This window comes from Balaenoptera physalus, assembly GCF_965194825.1.
Source record: "Balaenoptera physalus genome assembly, chromosome: 1".
Taxonomy (NCBI): domain Eukaryota; kingdom Metazoa; phylum Chordata; class Mammalia; order Artiodactyla; family Balaenopteridae; genus Balaenoptera; species Balaenoptera physalus.
The window spans coordinates 94,909,865-94,932,767 of record NC_138882.1 but is presented as its reverse complement, the minus strand read 5'-3'; the positions used below and the strand labels follow the sequence as shown (position 1 = coordinate 94,932,767).

The 22,903-nt window shown below is 41.2% G+C and overlaps 1 long non-coding RNA gene across 1 annotated transcript in view; it reads right to left on the bottom strand.

Moving 5' to 3' along the window:
* LOC309660339 overlaps nt 1-13,767 on the bottom strand; it is a 56,547-nt gene extending 42,780 nt beyond the window's left edge. The window contains exon 1 of the long non-coding RNA XR_014263353.1: nt 12,631-13,767. This is a non-coding gene — a long non-coding RNA (uncharacterized lncRNA). The remainder of the gene's footprint in view (nt 1-12,630) is intronic.
* Nucleotides 13,768-22,903: the final 9,136 nt, after the last annotated feature.

The following is a 22,903-nucleotide window of genomic DNA, read 5'->3' as shown; positions in this document are numbered from 1 at the left end:
ACCCTCTGCTTTCCCTGGGGACACTGGCGTGGAGAGAAATCCCCAAGCGTCTGATCAAGCTGAGGGGCCCTACGGGGCTACCTGCCCACGAGTTGATCCTGGAGGAGCCCCCAAAATTTGCTGCCAAAATCTTGGCTCCCTGTGCACCAATGCTGAAATGAGATACGGAGACAGAGTTTTGGAGGAGAAAGAAAGGGTGGCTTTATTCTTTGCCAGGCAAAGGGGGGAACACAGCAGGCTAGTGCCTCAAGAACTGTGCCCCCCTCCTTGGGGAATAGGGAGGTCTTATAGGTGAGTCTTATAGGCGGTCAGTGGTATGTGATAAGGATCAACGCAGTAACAGTCTTACATTCTTCTTTCTTCTGTGGAGTTTCAAAAGAGTGGGGTTGCTGACAAGATTAGGGTGAGTACAGGGTCTCAGGTGGTCTCCTAATCTTGATGAGCTTCTCTGGTCCCTTTAATCTTGCCTCAGGTGGTTTCCTGGCTGCTCCTCCCTTGATTTGCAACGGTTTGAATCTGCCCTTTGGAACTCAGGGAAGGTCATGGAGGCTGGAGTCTTGCCTACAAGAAATGGGGGACAAAAAGCCTCTGTGCCTCGGAGCCCCATAGGGCCTGTTAGGGTTTCATTAGGAGGTGGGGCCTTTGGGAGGCCATGAGAGTAGAGCCTTCATGAATGGGATTAGTGCCCTTATAAAAGAAATTCCGCAGAAATCCCTCCCTAGTCCCTTCCACCATGTGAGGACATAGTGAGAACACAACCATCTATCAATTAGGAAGAGGGCTCGCTCCAGACATTGAATCTGCTGATGCCTTGATCTTGGAGTTCCCAGCCTCCAGAACTGTGAAAAATAAATTTCTGTTGTTTATACACCACCTAGTTTATGATATTTTGAACTAACTAAGACAGGAGGCTTTTGATGGCTATTGGTGGGTACCTGAGAGCAGCTGGTGACTTCAGGGAGAAGAGGGGTTAGTCAAGGAGGGGGGTCTCCTTGTTTTTACTGAGGGTGGTAACCCAGGTCCAGGCCCTCTGATTGCTTTGCTCAGAACAGAATAGACTTTATGATTTGGACCTTGAGGTTGGCAGTTCCCTATCATAGAAAAACTGACTGGCCTCATGACCAGAGAAAAGTACCTTTCTTAAGTACTTTTATGAGTACTGTGCTTAAGATTCTTGTACCAAATATAGGAATTTAGGGTTAGACAAGGTCCAGGGTTTGGTGGAAGTCACTGTTTACTTCTTTAACCCATTTATCCATCCATCCATCATCCATCCATCTATCCATCCTTTCATCTATTATGCATCCACACACACTGATTAACTACAGTGAAACAGAAGAAAGTTTTAGAAGATAAACGTGGATAACATGCCCCCAAACTTCATCTACTTGCACATAAGTCACTGCAATGTGGCTAGTAGATTAGAGGGCTAAAAATGAGAGGAGAAAGGCAATGATCTGGGCTAGGAGGGGTCAACTTGGGAAGGTTTCCTAGAGGATTAATTGATTGAGATAGAAGAAAGGGGATGTGGAGGAGGCAAAGCATTCCAGGTTGGGAGAAAGATGTACAGAATGCTTGAGGGTGGGGATGAAGAGACTGGTGGACGTGGTCCAGGGCCTGGAACGGGCTATCCACGGATAGGCTACTCAGTAATGAGATCAGTAATGACAGCTGGGGGAGAGCTAGTACAATAGATAAGGATGATGGGAACTGCCAGGGTGCTGTTGAGACTCCAATGAAGAAATCATACATTGCAGGCTTATTTAGGGAAGTGCAACAAGCAGAGAAATGGTCCTCAGTACAAGCAAGGATAAGCATTCCATATCAGGCTGTCTGCCCTACAGCTGAGGGCCCATGCTTGTAGCTCTGAGTCTGTGTCTGTTGTGGAGGAAACAGTCTGGTTGAAACAGTGACAGTGTGTAATGTGTTCACGCCCAAAGGGCCAGAGGCCACTTCTGTGGCACAACGAAGGTATTGAGAGTCAACAGTCCCAGAGAGTAGGAGCTCTAACAAGATGCCAAGGCCTAGAGAAACAAGAATTGAGCACTTGCCATGAAGGTGCAGAGAGCTGTGGTCTCAGCCTTTAGAAACAGCATCAAAAGAAGTTGTTCAGAGCAAAATGCATTCCATGTGTTGGCTCTGCCCATGTGTTTCTTGTCAACGAGGTTGATCTTCCTGGGTTTGGAAGGATTTCTGTTTGAAATTTTATGAGCCTTGGTTGACAAGCAGCACTACCCCCAAATTGTGGGAATTAATGGCCTTTTCTGGCGGTATGACTCTGGGGGCCCAGGGGGAGTTCTCAAACGCCAGGCAAGGAAAAACCCATAGCCCATATTTCAACTTAAAATTGAACTTTATTTATAGGTAGCCTGGGACAAAGACTCTCCAGAGCCCTTCTTCAGCATCACCTCAGAATCTGATGTGGTGTATCTGGGCTCACAGGGTCTTCCTTGGGTCAGCACTTAGAGCTCAGGCCAGCATTCTTACGAGGAATATACCCAAGTTAGGGGCTCTTCGGTCCCCCATACCAAACAGGGACATCAGCCTACGTTCAGAGCAGGAGCCACATTTGTTCCTTAGTCTTCCTACTTAATATTACTTAAGTAGAGAAGTACTTAAACACAGAAGTAAACATTAGCCCTTGACACACTGATGCCTACTTAATTTACTTCAACCAGCATTTATGGGGCAGAGACTGGGAGTTGATCATTGTATTGGGCACCATGGTAGATGCAAAGGGACAAGAATGGGATGGCAATCCAGAGGACCTTAGTTCAAGCCCTGCCCTTCCATAATCTATCAAGTTATGTCACTATTGCAAATCATTGCCCCTCTCTGGGCTTCTGTCTTCTCATTTGTAAAACAAGGAGCTTGGACCAGTTAGTACAAGTGCTGAAGAAACTCAAAGTAACGGAAAGATTCTTAAAATATTAGTCTAAGAGGAGTAAATGAAGGAGGCTCTTGGAATTTATTCAAATGTTGGTGTTTTGTATGTGTTGCTTAACTGCTTATTATCTATGGTAGATGATCTACTTGGGACAGCGTAAGAAAGACTCCTTACTGCTATCCAGCTTGGCTCTTTGAGACCCCTTGCCATCCAGCATCTTTATGCCAGCCTGATATCTCATATGCTAATTCCCTACAGATGAGCTGCTGTTTACAGCAATGATCCCAGACCAGGTCCTTGACCTGTTCCCATTGCAGTGTTCTTTCTGCCTGTGCCTGACTCTTGGCCTTGGCTGCTGTTTACTGTCTCCTGTCCTTGGACTTGGGGTTGCTCTTTGTTCTTCTTTGCTTGACTCTTAGCTTCCCCTCAAGGTCTTGGCTGGGACCCACTCATGGATTCAACTCTTTTCAAACTACCTCAGGTAGGATTTGAGTGCCCCGTTTGACCCCTCAGGACTCAATTCCTGTTGTTGGGCAAAAAAGAATGAAAAGCAAGGGAATTGGAAACTCTTGAATATAGTACTCCTAGCTGGTCAATAAATATTGCACCAGAATTTTAGCCAAAAGGAGTATGGATAAAGGAAACTGTGTGATCCCAGAGGGCTCCAACCATTGGTCCTAGTTTTCTCTTTCGAGGTCACACATGAACAAGTCTAATTCCTTCCTTATCGGACAACTCTTCACATATTTAATTACAATTATCAAGCCCTCAACCTTCTGTTATCATCTCATACCCCTGCCAAGTCAGCTCTTCCCCAGGCTAAACATGTCAAATTTTCCAACATTCCTCAGATATTATGGTTTTGAATATTTGTGCCAACCTGACTGCTGTTACTAATCCTGTCCAACTGACTCTCTTCCTCTTCCTTTGAGGTGCCCAGAGCTGCATGCCACACTTTAGATTAGGCTCTGATCAGCCCAGGGAGCTGGATTCCTTTGCTATAAGTCATACTTCCCAAAGTGAGTTCCATTCATCCCAGCTCCTGGGACATGATGCTCTGAGGTCAGGAGTGGGAGGTCAGTTGGTTTCAGTCAAATATCGTTGGGCAATCCTGCAGATTTATCCTCCCTCTTGGAGATTTCAAAGTGCACATTAGAGTACTAAAGGACCTGAGTAGCCCTGTTTACCTTTACCTAACCCAGTGTTTCCCAATTTTATTTGACCACAGAGCTATTTTCTAAAGTATCACGCATTAGCCTCCCTCGTGTGCCATGAAGATTTGGAAGGCACTGCTCAACTTCTATTTATGTCACCCGAAATCATTTATTTTTTTCCTCTTCTTTCTCTTTCCCTCTTCTTTCTTTCCTACCCCCTTCCTTTCTTCCTTCTTCTGTCCTTCTATTATGACATATGGAGTTTAGTATCAGTCAAAACTCTTAGATATTTTTCAAACCTATTGCTGATAAATCATGGCTGACTCTCCCACCCCCATTCCTGTATTTGGACAGTTGTTATTTGCTATTCCTCACTTATGTATCAAGCATGCCTTGTACACCTTAATTTAAGCCATTAATAAAAATATGGAGCTCAATAAATATTTGTCAGAAAATTTAAGCATAGGGTAGAGACCTACAACCTTTGGATATGGTAGTTCAATTAGTTATAATTGTCCTAATTTTACTATTTAGCTAGTAATTCTAGTACCTAGCCCTTGTTTCTCTATGCTTGTTCATGAGGCTATCTTGAAATGCTCATCTGCTTTGCTGCAGTCATGTACATTACCAGGTCAGATTCCCTAATATGTTAGTCTAGAATAATCTTGTCCTAGAAGATGAAATTGATGTGGCAGGACTTTGCGCTTCAGAATCCCATGCAGAAGTTTAGAAATAGAGGCAAGCCTTGAAGGGTAGGTAGGATTTAAATAAGCAAAGAGGATCAGAAAGAGTAGGGGTAAGCATGAGTAACGTTATCCAGAGTTTACTGTTGTAAGGCTCTATGCAGGGAGCTGCAAGGAAGAGGGTTGAGTAAGATGGATAAATAGCTAATAATTTAGCTTTATAATTACTGCTTAAAGGATGAGATGTGATAAGTATTAAATAAAAGGAATGAGCAAAGTAACACAAAACTTTTATTACTAAGGGAACTGGAGAAAGCTTCACAATAGAAGTAGACCTTGAGCTAGCCGTAAACATTGGGAAGTCTCCGCCAGGCAGGGATGGAGGGCTTCAAGTTCAACCCTTTGGTGATGGAACAGATCCCCGTTACCATGAATTCAGTGTGATTGAGGGAAGACAAGACTTGGTAGGGATGGGGAGTCACTCACATGACATGGCAGCATAGCATGAGAAAAGACCCCGTCCTGCAGACAGTGTAGGAGGGAAGACATGTGTAGCAGGAGGGCCATAAAACAGATGCAGGGGGATGAGGGCCTGGGCTAGGGTTGTAGCCACATAGATGAAAACCAACAGCAAATGTAAATGTTCTTCAAAGGAAGAAATAGCAGGATATAATGTCATTGGGATCAGGAATAATGGAAAGAAAGAGTAAACAAGTGTTTGTGAAGCTTTCAATCTATGAGGCCCGAAGGGGGACCGTGGGAGGTGGTGTCACGAGCAGGGGGGTAGGAGGGCAACGAATTCAGTCACAAGGAGGGGGTTTCTGCTGGCAAATACCCTCGTTACCCACAAGCGGGTAAAAAGCCTGGGATTAAACATTCTGAGCGATTAGAGTTGGTCCAGGGCCAACTGTGATTTTTATTTTGTTTCAAACGTTTCTGGATGTGGTAAGGTTAGCTCATGTCATTTATATGAGCCAGTTTCACAGAACAAAACACATTTCTGTATTTGTTGGACATGGGGCGGTGCAGGAAGTAATTCTGGCATATGTTTCCCTGGAGCCAAAATGGTCAACAGGGTCTTTTCTTGGAGGGTTTTCCACTGTGGGACTTTTCAAATGTTCAAACACTATGACTCCTGTTCTGGGGCTGAAGCGGGTCTAAGACAAGCCCAGATAGATCCCTAGAACCTCCACACTGGCTCCCTTTTGCTCTTCTCCATTGATGCCTCCGGCATCAATCTACTGAAGCAAACCAGCTGGAATAATTGCAATTAATTGATTCGTTGATTGATTGCTTCTTTCATTCAAGAATGTTCTATTTTGCTAATTTCTTGTTGGTTCTTGTGGGAAAGAACAGCTCTTACTTCCTCCTGGCCATTCCTTCCCCAGAGTCTCACATCATATTTTTTGTCTGTTTTCCCACCTGTTTCCATTTTCTGGGTGAGGGCCGTCTAAGAGGAAGGATGTACGGTGAGCTGTAGGACAGTGATGACTATCCACTGCCACCATGCTGTCACGTGCTTATCACCTCTCTACACCTAAATACGCTTCAAGGTCTTGCAGGACCATCAAGGTGGGAGAGGGCAGGTTATCACCTCTCTACACCTAAATACGCTTCAAGGTCTTGCAGGACCATCAAGGTGGGAGAGGGCAGCTAAGGGATAATGAGGAGCTTATGTAGCTCCCTCTGTTCCTCATCTCTCCTGAGAAGTGACTGGCTGGCTCTGTCCAGGCCACTGCTTCATTCAGTAGCAGCACCAAGGGACCAGGTGACCAAGGGACACTGTGTGAGGGTGGCAGACCCCTCAATCATGGTCACAGCGATTGTTCTTTAGCCAGAAAGATGCCTTAGAGCGATGCTCTCTGTTCAGGAGCCCTGCTCTCTGTACCCCCACCCTCTCCTGAACCTTAGCCCTTCTCCCCTCGGGGTCCCTGCCCCCAGTCCTGCTTCCCAGACAGAGGAGCACTGTTGAAGTGTCTGGGGACTCTGAGGGATTCTGTGTCATCCATTTCTTTTAAACAGTAATGGTGCCTCTCCAATATGGCTGTCGCACTTCTTTTAAACAAAGCAAGTTTTCTTCTAGCGGGAAATCGTTTGGTCTCAAGATTTACTTAAGAAAACTTTATATAAACTAAGCCAAATTTATCAAACAAAAGAGTACAGGCTTTGCAGCAGGACTCACCACAAGTTCCCCAAACAATCGTAGTTATAATCTAATAGTACTTACTACTTGAAAAGACCTTTGCACTATTTCATTTAATTCTTGCAAAAACCCTATGTGACAAGTGATTAGCTCCATTTTACGCATCAGAAAAGATCAAAGACATAGGAAGAGATCGAATAGCTTTCCAGAGGTGAAGGAGCTAGTTAGTGAAGGAGCCAGGATGCAAATCAGAAATATGCCATTGATTCAGGGCTATGTTAGCTTCCACACTGCGGGACAGCCCCTGTAAACCTAGAACGTTCACATCCGTCTTCCTAGGAACACATTCTTGGGGTGAATCCCTCAGTTGGAGAGAATCCTCTCTCCTTTCCCCTAGGGTTACTCGCAGTGTTGGAACAGTGAATACCTCCTAGCTCCGTTTCCCACACAAGCTATGAGTCACTGGTGGAACATTCTCAGGTGATTACTGCCAACAGTTAGCTGTGTGTCACTCTCCCCAGACTCCTGACCCTTTGCTCCTCCCAGTGAAGATTTTGAATTAGTTCAGAGCATCGCAGAGAAAACTAGAGGCTGCAGTTGCCCTCTGCGAGGTTCTCAGGGTGAGCGGGGCTCTGCAGGAATTGCTCTCCAGGAAGCCTTTGGCTCCCTCTGTGGCTGAGCAGGTGGGGTTGGGGCTAGGGAGGGGGTGAGGGAAAGGCAGTTCTAGGCCCAACCACAAGATTATGCCTTTATCAGCCCCAGAACATTTAAGGATTTGGGGATTTCTCGTGCTTTCAGGACATGAATTGTTTGTTAATAACTGAATCTGAGAGGAAGTAAATAGCAATTACTGTGATTTAGTGTAACCTTGGGGACATTATTAAATTCAGCACTGCCCACTTGATTGTAGTTGAATATATGGCATAGAGCAGAGGGAGTGGGCATTCGTCCCAGCGGGTGGGACCACATGTGTAGGGTGGGAGAGGAAGGGGAAGATGAAGAGAAGCTCCTGGGAAACAAGTTGTGCAGACAGAGCTAGGAAGTGCTGACGTGATGGGGCCAGTGGTGCCTCTTGGATCTGGCTTCTGTGACCAGCACATCTTGGGCAAGGATGGTTCTCTCCCTGTGCACTAGGCCCTGTGCACACACTGAATCACACCCCCAGAATGCAGGTGGATGTGGTAGGTCCTAACCTACCATCGAGGCCACTGTCTCATTTTATCCATGAGGAATCTCTGGCCCCTGGAAGTCCTTCCCAAGGTCACCCAGCTAGTTAGCAGCAGAATGGCAGCTAGAATCCAACTTGCCAGACTTTAAGATTCATGAGCTCTTTCTTGGACCTGGGCCCTATGGAACCTTAGACAGAACTGGGTTTTAAAGTCACGCATCTGTGATGGATCAGTCACTTACTGGCACTGTAACCTTGGTCTTTGCATCCCACTTTTATCATCTGTAAAATGAAGCTAGTAGTACTGCAGTGGTGGTGAGGATTGCATAAATATCACAGGTAAATTTCCTACCTACTGGAGGTGCTTAGTGAACCTTCCTCCTCCCCATACAGATGGGCCTCCCCACTGTGTGTGGGCTCTGTGACGAAGGGCTGGGAGCTGGTGAAGGAAGCTTTCCTCTTGGCGCTGACCCAGGGCAGAGAGATCCAGGCTCAGAACTCCTTCTCTAGCTTCACCCTGATGAGGCTGCATTCCTCCGCCCTGGGTGGGGCCAGCCTAGGTGCCAGGCATACTGGTACCTCCTCCCCATAGAGCACAAATGTCAGTGCCATTGCCTTCTGCTCCTGCACCTTCTCCTGGGGGGCTGGGCCTGGCTCTACCCCTGCCAAGTCCAGTGGACGCTGAGTGCTGGAAGGGAGGAGGCTTTTTCTCCTTTTTCTTAAAAAAAAAAAATATATATATATATATATATAAATATATATATATATTATATATACACATACACACATATATATATATTTAAAAGATGTACTACTTCTCTTTAAATATTTATTTATTTGGCTGTGCCGGGTCTTAGTTGCAGCATGCAGGATCTTTAGTTGCGGCATGCAGGCTCTTAGTTGTGACATGTGGGATCTAGTATTTTTTTTAATTTAATTTAATTTATTTTTTTATACAGCAGGTTCTTATTAGTCATCCATTTTATTCACATCAGTGTATACATGTCAATCCCAATCTCCCAATTCAGCACACCACCACCCGCACCCCTGCTGCTTTCCCCCCTTGGTGTCCATACGTTTGTCCTCTACATCTGTGTCTCTATTTCTGCCCTGCAAACTGGTTCATCTGTACCATTTTTCTAGTTTCTACATATATGCGTTAATATACAATATTTGTTTTTCTCTTTCTGACTTACTTCACTCTGTATGAGAGTCTCTAGATTCATCCACGTCTCTACAAATGACCCAATTTCGTTCTTTTTATGGCTGAGTAGTATTCCATTGTATATATGTACCACATCTTCTTTATCCATTAGTCTGTTGATGGGCATTTAGGTTGCTTCTATGACCTGGCTATTGTAAATAACGCAGCAATGAACATTGGGGTGCATGTGTCTTTTTGAATTATGGTTCTCTCTGGGTATATACCCAGTAGTGGGATTGCTGGGTCATATGGTAATTCTTATTTTTAGTTCTTTAAGGAACCTCCATACTATTCTCCATAGTGGCTGTATCAATTTCATTCCCACCAACAGTGCAAGAGGGTTCCCTTTCCTCCACACCCTGTCCAGCATTTGTTGTTTGTAGATTTTCTGATGATGCCCATTCTAACTGGTGTGAGGTGATACCTCATTGTAGTTTTGATTTGCATTTCTCTAATAATTAGTGATGCTGAGCAGCTTTTCATGTGCTTCTTGGCCATCTGTATGTCCTCTTTGGAGAAATGCCTATTTAGGTCTTCTGCCCATTTTTGGATTGGGTTGTTTGTTTTTTAATATATTGACTGCATGAGCTGTTTATATATTTTGGAGATTAATCCTTTGTCCATTGATTCGCTGGCAAATGTTTTTTCCCATTCTGAGGGTTGTCTGTTTGTCTTTGCAAAAGCTTGTCTTTGCTTTGCAAAAGCTTTGAAGTTTCATTAAGTCCCATTTGTCTATTTTTGTTTTTATTTCCATTACTCTAGAAGGTCGATCAAAAAAATCTTGCTGTGATTTATGTCAAAGAGTGTTCTTCCTATGTTGTCCTCCAAGAGTTTTATAGTGTCCGGTCTTACATTTAGGTCTCTAATCCACTTTGAGTTTATTTTTGTGTATGGTGTTAGGGAGTGTTCTTTTTTTTTTTATTTTCAATTTAATTTATTTATTTATTTTTGGTTGTGTTGGGTCTTCGTTGCTGCATGCTGGCTTTCTCTAGTTGTGTCGAGCGGGGGCTACTCCCCGTTGCGGTGCGCGGGCCTCCCATCACGGTGGCCTCTCCCATTGCGGAGCATGGGCTCCAGGTGCGTGGGCCTCAGCAGCCGCGGCCCGCGGGCTCAGCAGTTGTGGCTCACAGGCTCTAGAGCGCAGGCTCAGTAGTTGTGGTGCACGGGCCTAGTCGTTCCGCAGCATGTGGGATCCCCCTGGACCAGGGCCCGAACCCATGTCCCCTTCATTGGCAGGCAGACTCCCAACCACTGCGCCTCCAGGGAAGTTCCTCTCCGGAGTGCCTGAAAGCCACAGACCTCCCATTTTCGGGAATGACTTCCAGCCAGCTGGCGTGGAGCTTAACGCTCCCGCCCTCACCCCAGGGAATGTTCTAATTTCATTCTTTTACAGGTAGCTGTCCAGTTTTCCCAGCACCACTTATTGAAGAGACTGTCTTTTCTCCATTGTATATCCTTGCCTCCTTTGTCATAGATGAGTTGACCGTAGGTGCGTGGTTTATCTCTGGGCTTTCTATCCTGTTCCATTGATGTATATTTCTGTTTTTGTGCCAGTACCATTTTGTCTTGATTACTGTAGCTTTGTAGTATAGTCTGAAGTCAGGGAGTCTGATTCCTCCAGCTCCATTTTTTTCCCTCAAGACTGCTTTGGCTATTCGGGGTCTTTTGTGTCTCCATACAAATTTTAAGAGTTTTTGTTCTAGTTCTGTAAAAACTGCCAATGGTAATTTGATAGAGATTGCATTGAATCTGTAGATTGCTTTGGGTAGTATAGTCATTTTCACAATATTGATTCTTCCAATCCAAGAACATGGTATATCTCTCCATCTCTTGGTATCATCTTTAATTTCTTTCATCAGTGTCTTATAGTTTTCTGCATACAGGTCTTTTGTCTCCCTAGGTAGGTTTATTCCTAGGTATTTTATTCTTTTTGTTGCAGTGGTAAATGGGAGCGTTTCCTTAATTTCTCTTTCAGATTTTTTATCATTAGTGTATAGGAATGCAAGAGATTTCTGTGCATTAATTTTGTATCCTGCAACTTTACCAAATTCATTGATTAGCCCTAGTAGTTTTCTGGTGGCATCTTTAGGATTCTCTTTGTATATTATCATGTCATCTGCATACAGTGACAGATTTACTTCTTTTCCAATTCGTATTCCTTTTATTTCTTTTTCTTCTCTGATTGCTGTGGCTAGGACTTCCAAAACTATGTTGAATAATAGTGGCGAGAGTGGACATCCTTGTCTCCTTCCTGATCTTAGAGGAAATGCTTTCAGTTTTTCACCATTGAGAATGATGTTTCCTGTGGGTTTATCATATATGGCCTTTATTATGTTGAGGTAGGTTCCCTCTGTGCCCACTTTCTGGAGAGTTTTTATCATAAATGGGTGTTGAATTTTGTCAAAAGCTTTTTCTGCGTCTATTGAGATGATCATATACTTTTTATTCCTTAATTTGTTAATATGGTGTATCACATTGATTTATTTGTGTATATTGAAGAATCCTTGCATCCCTGGGATAAATCCCACTTGATCATGGTGTATGATCCTTTAAATGTGTTGTTTGATTCTGTTTGCTAGTATTTTGTTGAGGATTTCTGCATCTATATTCATCAGTGATATTGGTGTGTAATTTTCTTTGCTTGTAGTACCTTTGTCTGGTTTTGGTATCAGGGTGATTTAGGTCACCCTGGTGGCCTTATAGAATGAGTTTGGGAGTGTTCCTTTGTCTGCAATTTTTTGGAAGAGTTTGATAGGGATGGATGTTAGCTCTTCCCTAAATGTTTGATGGAATTCACCCGTGAAATCATCTGGGCCTGGACTTTTGTTTGTTGGAAGATTTTTTTTTAATTTTTTTTATTTTTTATTTTTGGCTGTGTTGGGTCTTCGTTTCTGTGCGAGGGCTTCCTCTAGTTGCGGCAAGCAGGGGCCACTCTTCATCGCGGTGTGCGGGCCTCTCACTGGCGCGGCCTCTCTTGTTGCGGAGCACAGGCTCCAGACGCGCAGGCTCAGTAGTTGTGGCTCACGGGCCTAGTTGCTCCGCGGCATGTGGGATCTTCCCAGACCAGGGCTCGAACCCATGTCCCCTGCATTGGCAGGCAGATTCTCAACCACTGCGCCACCAGGGAAGCCCTGTTGGAAGATTTTTAATCACCGTTTCAATTTCAGTGCTTGTGATTTGTCTGTTCATATTTTCTATTTCTTCCTGGTTCATTCTTGGAAGGTTATACCTTTCTAAGAATTTGTCCATTTCTTCCAGGTTGTCCATTTTATTGGCATAGAGTTACTCGTAGTAGTCCCTTAGGATGCTTTGTATTTCTGAGGTATCTGTTGTAACTTCTCCTTTTTCATTTCTAATTTTATTTATTTTAGTTTTTATTTCTGAGATACACATTTTAAAGTAATAACTAGAATTATGACTTATAACATTATACCAGAACATATAAGATTTTTAGAAATTTCATGTAATGTCTGAAACATTTATATTAACATATTTCCATACAAATAACCCAATGAAAGTTTAGTATTAGTTGTTTTGTTTGTTTGTTTTTATACTGCAGGTTCTTGTTAGTCATCAATTTTATACACATCAGTGTATACATGTCAATCCCAATCGCCCAATTCAGCACACCACCATCCCCACCCCTCCGCAGTTTTCCCCCCTTGGTGTCCATATGTCTGTTCTCTACATCTGTGTCTCAACTTCTGCCCTGCAAACCGGCTCATCTGTACCATTTTTCTAGGATCCACATACATGCGTTAATATACAATATTTGTTTTTCTCTTTCTGACTTACTTCACTCTGTATGACAGTCTCTAGGTCCATATACGTCTCTACAAAAGACCCAGTTTCGTTCCTTTTTATGGCTGAGTAATATTCCATTGTATATATGTACCACATCTTCTTTAAGCATTCATCTGTCGTTGGGCATTTAGGTTGCTTCCATGACCTGGCTATTGTAAATAGTGCTGCAATGAACATTGGGGTGCATGTGTCTTTTTGAATTATGGTTTTCTCTGGGTATACGCCCAGTACTGGGATTGTTGGATCATATGGTAAATCTATTTTTAGTTTTTTAAGGAACCTCCATACTGTTCTCCATAGTGGCTGTATCAATTTACATTCCCACCAACAGTGCAAGAGGGTTCCCTTTCCTCCACACCCTGTCCAGCATTTGTTGTTTGTAGATTTTCTGATGATGCCCATTCTAACTGGTGTGAGGTGATACCTCATTGTAGTTTTGATTTGCATTTCTCTAATAATTAGTGATATTGAGCAGCTTTTCATGTGCTTCTTGGCCATCTGTATGTCCTCTTTGGAGAAATGTCTATTTAGGTCTTCTGCCCATTTTTGGATTGGGTTGTTTGTTTCTTTAATATTGAGCTGAATGAGCTGTTTATATATTTTGGAGATTAATCCTTTGTCCGATGATTCATTTGCAAATATTTTCTCCCATTCTGAGGGTTGTCTCTTGGTCTTGTTTATGGTTTCCTTTGCTGTGCAAAAGCTTTGAAGTTTCATTAGGTCCCATTTGTTTATTTTTGTTTTTATTTCCATTACCCTAGTAGGTGGATCAAAACAGATCTTGCTGTGATTGATGTCAAAGAGTGTTCTTCCTATGTTTTCCACTAAGAGTTTTATAGTGTCTGGTCTTACATTTAGGTCTTGAATCCAGATTGAGTTTATTTTTGTGTATAGTGTTAGGGAGTGTTCTAATTTCATTCTTTTACATGTAGCTGTCCAGTTTTCCCAGCACCACTTATTGAAGAGACTGTCTTTTCTCCATTGTATATCTTTGCCTCCTTTGTCATAGATTAGTTGACCATAGGTGCGTGGGTTTATCTCTGGGCTTTCTATCCTGTTCCACGGATCTATGTTTCTGTTTTTTTGCCAGTACCATATTGTCTTGATTACTGTAGCTTTGTAGTATAGTCTGAAGTCAGGGAGTCTGATTCCTCCAGCTCCGTTTTTTCCCCTCAAGACTGCTTTGGCTATTCGGGGTCTTTTTTGTCTCCATACAAATTTTAAGATGATTTGTTCTAGTTCTGTAAAAACTGCCAATGGTAATTTGATAGACATTGCATTGAATCTGTAGATTGCTTTGGGTAGTATAGTCATTTTCACAATGTTGATTCTTCCAATCCAAGGACATGGTATATCTCTCCACCTGTTGGTATCATCTTTAATTTCTTTCATCAGTCTTATAGTTTTCTGCATACAGGTCTTTTGTCTCCCTAGGTAGGTTTATTCCTAGGTATTTTATTCTTTTTCTTCCAGTGGTAAATGGGAGTGTTTCCATAATTTCTCTTTCAGATTTTTCATCATTGGTGAATAGGAATGCAAGAGATTTCTGTGCATTAATGTTGTATCCTGCAACTTTACCAAATACATTGATTAGCTCTAGTAGTTTTCTGGTGGCATTTTTAGGATTCTCTTTGTATAGTATCATGTCATCTGCAAACAGTGACAGTTTTACTTCTTTTCCAATTTTTATTCCTTTTATTTCTTTTTCTTCTCTGATTGCCGTGGCTAGGACTTCCAAAACTATGTTGAATAATACTGGTGAGAGTGCACATCCTTGTCTCATTCCTGATCTTAGAAGAAATGGTTCCAGTTTTTCACCATTGAGAATGATGTTTTCTGTGGGTTTGTCATATATGGCCTTTATTATGTTGAGGAAAGTTCCCTCTATGCCCACTTTCTGGAGAGTTTTTATCATAAATGGGTGTTGAATTTTGTCAAAAGCTTTTTCTGCATCTATTGAGATGATCGTATGGTTTTTATTCTTCAATTTGCTAATATGGTGTATCACATTGATTGATTTACGTATATTGAAGAATCCTTGCATCCCTGGGATAAATCCCACTTGATCATGGTGTATGATCCTTTTAATATGTTGTTGGATTCTGTTTGCCAGTATTTTGTTGAGGATTTTTGCATCTATATTCATCAGTGATATTGGTCTGTAATTTTCTTTTTTTGTAGTATCTTCGTCTGGTTTTGGTATCAGGGTGCTGGTGGCCTCACAGAATGAGTTTGGGAGTGTTCCTTCCTCTGCAATTTTTTGGAAGAGTTTGAGAAGGATGGGTGTTAGCTCTTCTCTAAATGTTTGATAGAATTCACCTGTGAAGCCTCCTGGTCCTGGACTTTTGTTTGTTGGAAGATTTTTAATCACAGTTTCAGTTTCATTACTTGTGGTTGGTCTGTTCATATTTTCTGTTTCTTCCTGGTTCAGTCTTGGAAGGTTATATCTTTCTAAGAATTTGTCCATTTCTTCCAGGCTGTCCGTTTTACTGGCATAGAGTTGCTTGTAGTAGTCTCTTAGGGTGTTTTGTATTTCTGCGGTGTCTTCTGTAACTTCTCCTTTTTCATTTCTAATTTTATTGATTTGAGTCCTCTCCCTCTGTTTCTTGATGTGTCTGGCTAATGGTTTATAAATTTTGTTTATCTTCTCAAAGAACCAGCATTTAGTTTTATTGATCTTTGCTCTTGTTTTCTTTGTTTCTATTTCATTTATTTCTGCTATGATCTTTTTTATTTCTTTCCTTCTGCTAACTTTGGGTTTTGTTTGTTCTTCTTTCTCTAGTTCCTTTAGGTGTAAGGTTAGATTGTTTATTTGAGATTTTTCTTGTTTCTTGAGGTAGGCTTGTGTAGCTATAAACTTCTCTCTTAAAACTGCTTTTGCTACATCCCATAGGTTTTGGATCATCATGTATTCATTGTCATTTGTCTCTAGGTATTTTTTAATTTCCTCTTTGATTTCTTCAGTGATCTCTTGTTTTTTTAGTAACGTATTGTTTAGCCTCCAGGTGTTTGTGTTTTTTAGGTATTTTCCCCTGTAATTGACTTCTAATCTCATAGCATTGTGGTCAGAAAAGATGCTAGATATGATTTCAATTTTCTTAAATTTACTGAGGCTTGATTTGTGACCCAAGATGTGATCTATCCTGGAGAATGTTCCGTGCGCACTTGAGAAGAACGTGTAATCTGCTGGTTTTGGATGGAATGTCCTATGAATATCAATTAAATCTATCTGGTCTGTTGTGTCATTTAAAGCTTCTGTTTCCTTATTTATTTGCACTTTGGATGATCTGTCCATTCGTTTAAGTGAGGTGTTATAGTCCCCCACTATTATTGTGTTACTGTCGATTTCCTCTTTTATAGCTGTTAGCAGTTGCTTTATGTATTGAGGTGCTCCTATGTTGGGTGCATATATATTTATAATTGTTATATCTTTTTCTTGGATTGACCCCTTGATCATTTTGTAGTGTCCTTCCTTGTCTCTTGTAACATTCTTTTTTTTAAAGTCTATTTTATGTGATATGAGTATTGGTACTCAGCTTTCTTTTGAATTCCATTTGCACGGAATATCTTTTTCCACCACCTCACTTTCAGTCTGAATGTGTCCCTAGGTCTGAAGTGGGTCTCTTGTAGACAGCATATATGTGGGTCTTGTTTTTGTATCCATTCAGCGAGCCTGTGTCTTTTGGTTGGAGCATTTAATCCATTCACGTTTAAGGTAATTATTGATAAGTATGTTCCCATGACCATTTTCTTAATTGTTTTGGGTTTGTTTTTGTAGGTCCTTTCCTTCTCTTGTGTTTCCCACTTAGAGAAGTTCCTTTAGCATTTGTTGTAGAGCTGGTTTGGTGGGGCTGAATTCTCTTAGCTTTTGCTTGTCTGTAAAGCTTTTGATGTCTCCATCAAATCTAAATGAAATCCTTGCTGGGTAGAGTAATCTTGGTTGTAGGTTCTTCCCTTTCATCACTTTAAGTATATCATGCCACTCCCTTCTGGCTTGTAGAGTTTCTGCTGAGAAATCAGCTGTTAACCCTATGAGAGTTCCCTTGTATATTATTTGTCGTTTTTCCCTTGCTGCTTTCAATCATTTTGCTTTGTCTTTAATTTTTGCCAATTTGATTACTATATGTCTTGACGTGTTTCTCCTAGGGTTTATCCTGTATGGGACCCTCTGTGCTTCCTGGAGTTGGGTGGCTATTTCCTTTCCCATGTTAGGGAAGTTTTCAACTATAATCTCTTCAAATATTTTCTCTCATTCTTTCTCTCTCTCTTCTCCTTCTGAGACCCCTATAATGCGAATGTTTTTGTGTTTAATGTTGTCCCAGAGGTCTCTTAGGCTGTGTTCATTTCTTTTCATTGTTTTTTCTTTATTCTGTTCCACAGCAGTGATTTCCACCATTCTGTCTTCCAGGTCACTTATCCGTTCTTCCGCCTTAGTTATTCTGCTATTGATTCCTTCTGGTGTATTTTTCATTTCAGTTGTTGTGTTTTTCATCTCTGTTTGTTTGTTCTTTAATTCTTCTAGATCTTTGTTAAATATTTCTTGCATCTTCTCGATCTTTGCCTCCATTCTTTTTCCGAGGTCCTGGATCATCTTCACTATCATTATTCTGAATTTTTTTTCTGGAAGGTTGCCTATCTCCACTTCATTTAGTTGTTTTTCTGGGGTTTTATCTTTTTCCTTCATGTGGTACATAGCCCTCTGCGTTTTCATCTTGTCTATCTTTCTGTGAATCTGATCTAGTATTTTTTAATGTGAATAAATATATAGAACAAGATTGAATGCACTTCACCCACTCCCCACCAAAAATCTCTCCAACCACTCCAAAAAGGAAGACAGTCAGTGCTCTGATCTGTTGACCCAAAGATCCTGGACCCAAACTCTCTTAGATCTTTCACTTCATTCATCTCTGACCAGTTTATTGACATATTAAGCCCTTAATAATAATTGGTAATTGTTGTTGCAACAGTAATAGCAATAGCTAGCAATTAGTTTTTTGTGCAAGGCTCTATGCTGGTGTGAGGTAGGGATTATTACTCTCCTCCTCTTACAGAAGAGGAAACTTGGCTTAGAGAAATTAGGTAATTTGCTCACTGTTGCACAACCAGCAAGTTGCAGAGCTTGGATTTGAATTTAGATTTTTCTGACCCTGGAGGTAGCCCCTCTTGGTCACGGTGGTTTGTACAATATACTTAATATATAGGGCTCTGAGGAAAGAGCCACCCTAGGTTGGGCCCACCTTTCCCCACCCTAAGCCCCCCCTCCCCAACCCCTGGCCTCAGATCTGAGGCAAGTGAGCAGGCCTGACAGAGTCAGCTGCCAGGAAGGACGTGTCTTCATCACTTCCACAGAGACTGTGACAGAAGCAAATAAAACATGAAGAGAAGGCTTCCCAAAACGCCTGGCCTCCCTGAGTGATTGGGCTGGCTATTTAAAATCCTTCAGCTACCGCATGAAGGTTATAAAATGGGAGAGCTGCAATTTCATCCCTTCCACACCGGCTCTGGCGACATAAGGAATTGATGGAGGAAGGGGACATTCTAGCAGGTCTTGACTCCTCAGTCAGCAGGCCTGGTGTGCCTCATTGGCTGTGCTCTAGTTGGGACTGAAATGGCATTTCCATCTCTGGGTTCAGAAAGTTGGGAAATGGTGCCTAAAAGAAAATCGTCACCACCACTAACATTTTGTAGAGTTTTATAATTTCAGAGCATTTGTGCTTTATATCGTGTACCCGTATCTCCTGATTATTGCCCAAGTTTCCTGAGCCACAGTTTGTGACTCTTCTTGACCTTAAGTATTGAAGTTTTCAATAATGGCTGGAGAGTTAATCAAGAAAGTTGTTCAGTTATTTTGGCCCTTTTACCCTTGAAGGAGCATCACTGGATTAGGAGTCAGAAGGATTAGATTTTGAGCCTTAGTGTTTTCATCTGTAAAAGGGGGATAACATTGACCTTGACTGTTGTACATGGATATTGTGACTATCACATGAAATGCATGCAAATAGGTGTTGGATGTCCTAAAACTATGTAAAATAAAGGGAACTTAAACTGGCATTTACTCATAATGCATGTATTTGGCTTCATATTCATGCAATACATATTTTTCACTCTCCAACCCTAAAATTTATCTATCCTTATTCTTCATTGTAATCAGTTAACTTTTATTCATTGCTCAGTGAATAGGTCTTTTATTTTTTTTTCTAAAGACTTTTATTTTTTAGGGCAGTTTTAAATTTACAAAAATATTGAGAGGAAGGTCCATGTACCTTTCACCCCAGCACATGCCTAGCCTCTCCTGATATCAACATGACTCATCAGAATGGTACTTTTTTTTTTTTTACCAAGGATGAACCTATATTGACACATCATAAGCCTTCAAAATCCATAGTTTACCTTAGAGTTCACTATTGGTATTATATATTCTATGGTTTTAGACAAATGTATAATGACACATATCCATCATTATAATATCAAACAGTATTTTCACTGCCCTAAAAGTCCTTTGTGCTCTGCCTTGTTATCTCTCCCTGTCCTCCTGCACCCCTGTCAACCACTGATCTTTTTATTGTCTCCATAGTTTTGCCTTTTCCAGAATGTCATATAGTTAAAATCATATAGTATGTAGTCTTTTCAGATTAGCTTCTTTGATTTATTTTATTTTATTAAAAAAATTTTTTTTTAAATTTTTTGGCTGCATTGGGTCTTCATTGCTGTGCGTGGGCTTTCTCTAGTTGTGGTGAGTGGGGGCTACTTTTCTTTGTGGTGCACGGGCTTCTCATTGCAGTGGCTTCTCTTGTTGCAGAGCATGGGCTCTAGGTGTGTGGGCTTTAGTAGTTGTGGTGCATGGGCTCAGTATCTGTGGTGCATGTGCTCAGTAGTTGTGGCTCGTGGGCTCTAGAGCACAGGCTCAGTAGTTGTGGCGCACGGGCTTAGTTGCTCTGCGGCATGTGGGATCTTCCCGGGCCAGGGATCGAACCTGTGTCCCTGCATTGGCAGGTGGATTCTTAACCACTGTGCCACCAGGGAAGTCCCAGCTTCTTTGATTTAGTTATATGCATTTAAGTTTCCTCCACGTCTATTCATGGTTTGATAGCTTATATCTTTTTTGTAGTGAATAATATTCCATTGACTAGATGTACCACAGTTTGTTTATCCATTCACCTACTGAAGGAATCTTGGTTGTTTCCAGGTTTTGGCCATTAGGAATAAAGCTGCTGTAAACATCCATGTGAAGGTATTTTTGTGAATATAAGTTTTTAACTCCTTTGCAAATACCAAGAATCATGGATTGCTGGATTGTATGGTAAGAGTATGTTTACTTTTGTAAGAAATCGCCAAACAGTCTTACAAAGTAGCTATACCATGTTGCATTCTCACCAGCAATTGCTGTTGCTCCACATCCTCACCAGCATTTGGTATTGTCAGTGTTCTGGATTTTGGCCATTCTAATACCGGTGCATACTGGTATCTCATTGTTGTTTTAACTTGCATTTCTTTGATGACACATGAATGTGGAACATTTTTTCATATGCTTCTTTTTCATCTGTATATCTTCTTTGGTGAGGTATCTGTTAAGGTGTTTGGCCCACTTTTTAATCAAGTTGTTTTCTTATTGTCGAATGTTAAGAGTTTTTTGGTATATTTTAGATAACAGTTCTTTATCAGATGCGTCTTTTGTAAATATTTTCTCCCAGTCCATGGCTAGTCTTATCATTCTGTTGATATTGTCTTTTGCAGAGCATAACTTTTAAATTTTAATGAAGTCTACCTTATTATTTCTTTCATGGATTGTGTCTTTGGTGTTGTATCTAAGTTGTCACCATAGCCAAGGTCATCTAGGTTTTCTCGTATGTTATCTTCTAGGAGTTTTATAGTTTTGTGTTTTACATTAAGGTCTATGATCCATTTGAATTAATTTTTGTGAAAGGTATAAGATCTGTATTTATGTTCATTTTTTGCAAGTGGATGTCCAGTTGTTCCAGTACCATTTGTTGAAGAGACTATTTTCACTTCATTGTATTATCTTTGCTCCTTTGTCAAAGATCAGTTGACTATATTTATGTGGGTCTGTTTCTGGGTTCTCTGTATCTATTTGTTTATCCTTTCACCAATACCATACTGTCTTGAATACTGTAACTTTACTGTAAATTCTGAAGTTGGGGTAGTTGTTCTTCTCAATATTGTATTGGCTAATCTGGGTCTTTTGCCTCTCCATATAAGCTTTAGAATAAATTTGTTGGTATCCATAAAATAACTTGCTGGGATTTCGATTGGGATTACATTGAATCTATAGATCAAATTGGGAAGAACTAACATATTGACAATATTGTCTTTCTATCCATGAACATTGGACATCTCTCCATTTATTTAATTCTTTTTTGATTTCTTAATTCCTTTTCTGATATCCTATGGCAATAATGTTCACTTAGCAATAAATCAAATATTGTTTCATGATACCTTAAATATTATTTTTAGCTTTTATTATCATTTAGCATTTTATGTAACAATAATTCATTCTTTTCCAATTATATTGTAAATGCCATCCTGGTGCAAAATGAATTTTAAAAAGTTTCAATATCCTATCTAATGTCATATGTGGCTCACCTAGGTAAGAATTATTTAAGAGTGACAGCTTTGCTGAGCTTCCTTCTCTTGACACTCCAGCTTTCACTGCAAATGTCAGTGGGGTCAATTTCAGATGTTTCTTAACAACATCTCCCCAAACTCTTTTATGTTGACTTTAATAAAAGCTACAAGAAGATGAGTTGATAGGAGCTGAACTTATACTATAGAATGAACCATGTCGAATTTATTAAGCAGTTGATTTAAGAACATGGTGAGTGTACATGTTGTGTACCATAAAATACATATATGTTAAGTTAAAAAAAAAAAGAGCAGTATGTTTCTGGTTCTGGTGTTTACTACAAAAACAAACAAACAAACAAAACCCCTGTGCTCTGTAGAATACTAGTGAAATCCTGAGCCAGGAGTCATTAAAAAGTATTTTTCTGGTGGATTCTAGTTTGGGGCCTCTGTCTCTTCTCTTTTGGGTGTCAGATTGATTCAGGACAATATGTATACACTGGTTACTTCCTTTGACTAATTGCAGGGGTTTACATAACTGTGGAGAATTCTCCTACAATTCTCTGCTTACAATTGGCTTAAGGTATAGAATTGCCAGCCCTAATTTTCAAAAATGGCAGAAAAAGTATATTCAGGAATTTAGAGACCAGAAAACTTGCTTTCTTTCTTAAACAAGATGTCAGGGTGTGGTATAGAGAGAAGCACATTGGGGCAAATCTTTGTTCAGGTTTTTTCCACCAGAGGCCCGTCAGTTCTTCATGGCAAAGGAACTAGAAGACTTAGTGTGAGGCAGAGGGGATAGCCTTACCTCCAGAGGGAGAAGTTCAGGTTTGGGCTCCCAGAACACAGTGAGTTCACATAGACCTTTGCTGCCCATCCCTTAGGGATTCATCACCTCTGAACCTCTTTCTGGAAGAACTTCCAGAAATCTTTTTCCAGCTCCTTAATGTGGCAAACATGGAAACTTGGATGCCTGTATTGGCAAGGTCCAAACAGAGGAAGCAACCTGTCCAAGTTTATACAGCTGTTAATGGCTGAGCTGGGATCAGAGCCAAGTGAGCTGATTCACCACCTGGGGTTCTGCCCCTTTATGCCACACTTATACTGCCTGGCATGCACTTTTCATTTATCCCTACGTATCTTTTATCTCTCCAATAAAACTGCATTCATTTCACACTTACTGAGCACTTATTGTGTGGCAGGCACTGTACTAGCTGCTTTGTGGCTATAAAGATGATTAAAATTTGGTTCTTGGAGTTCATGAACTTCTAGTGTAGTGA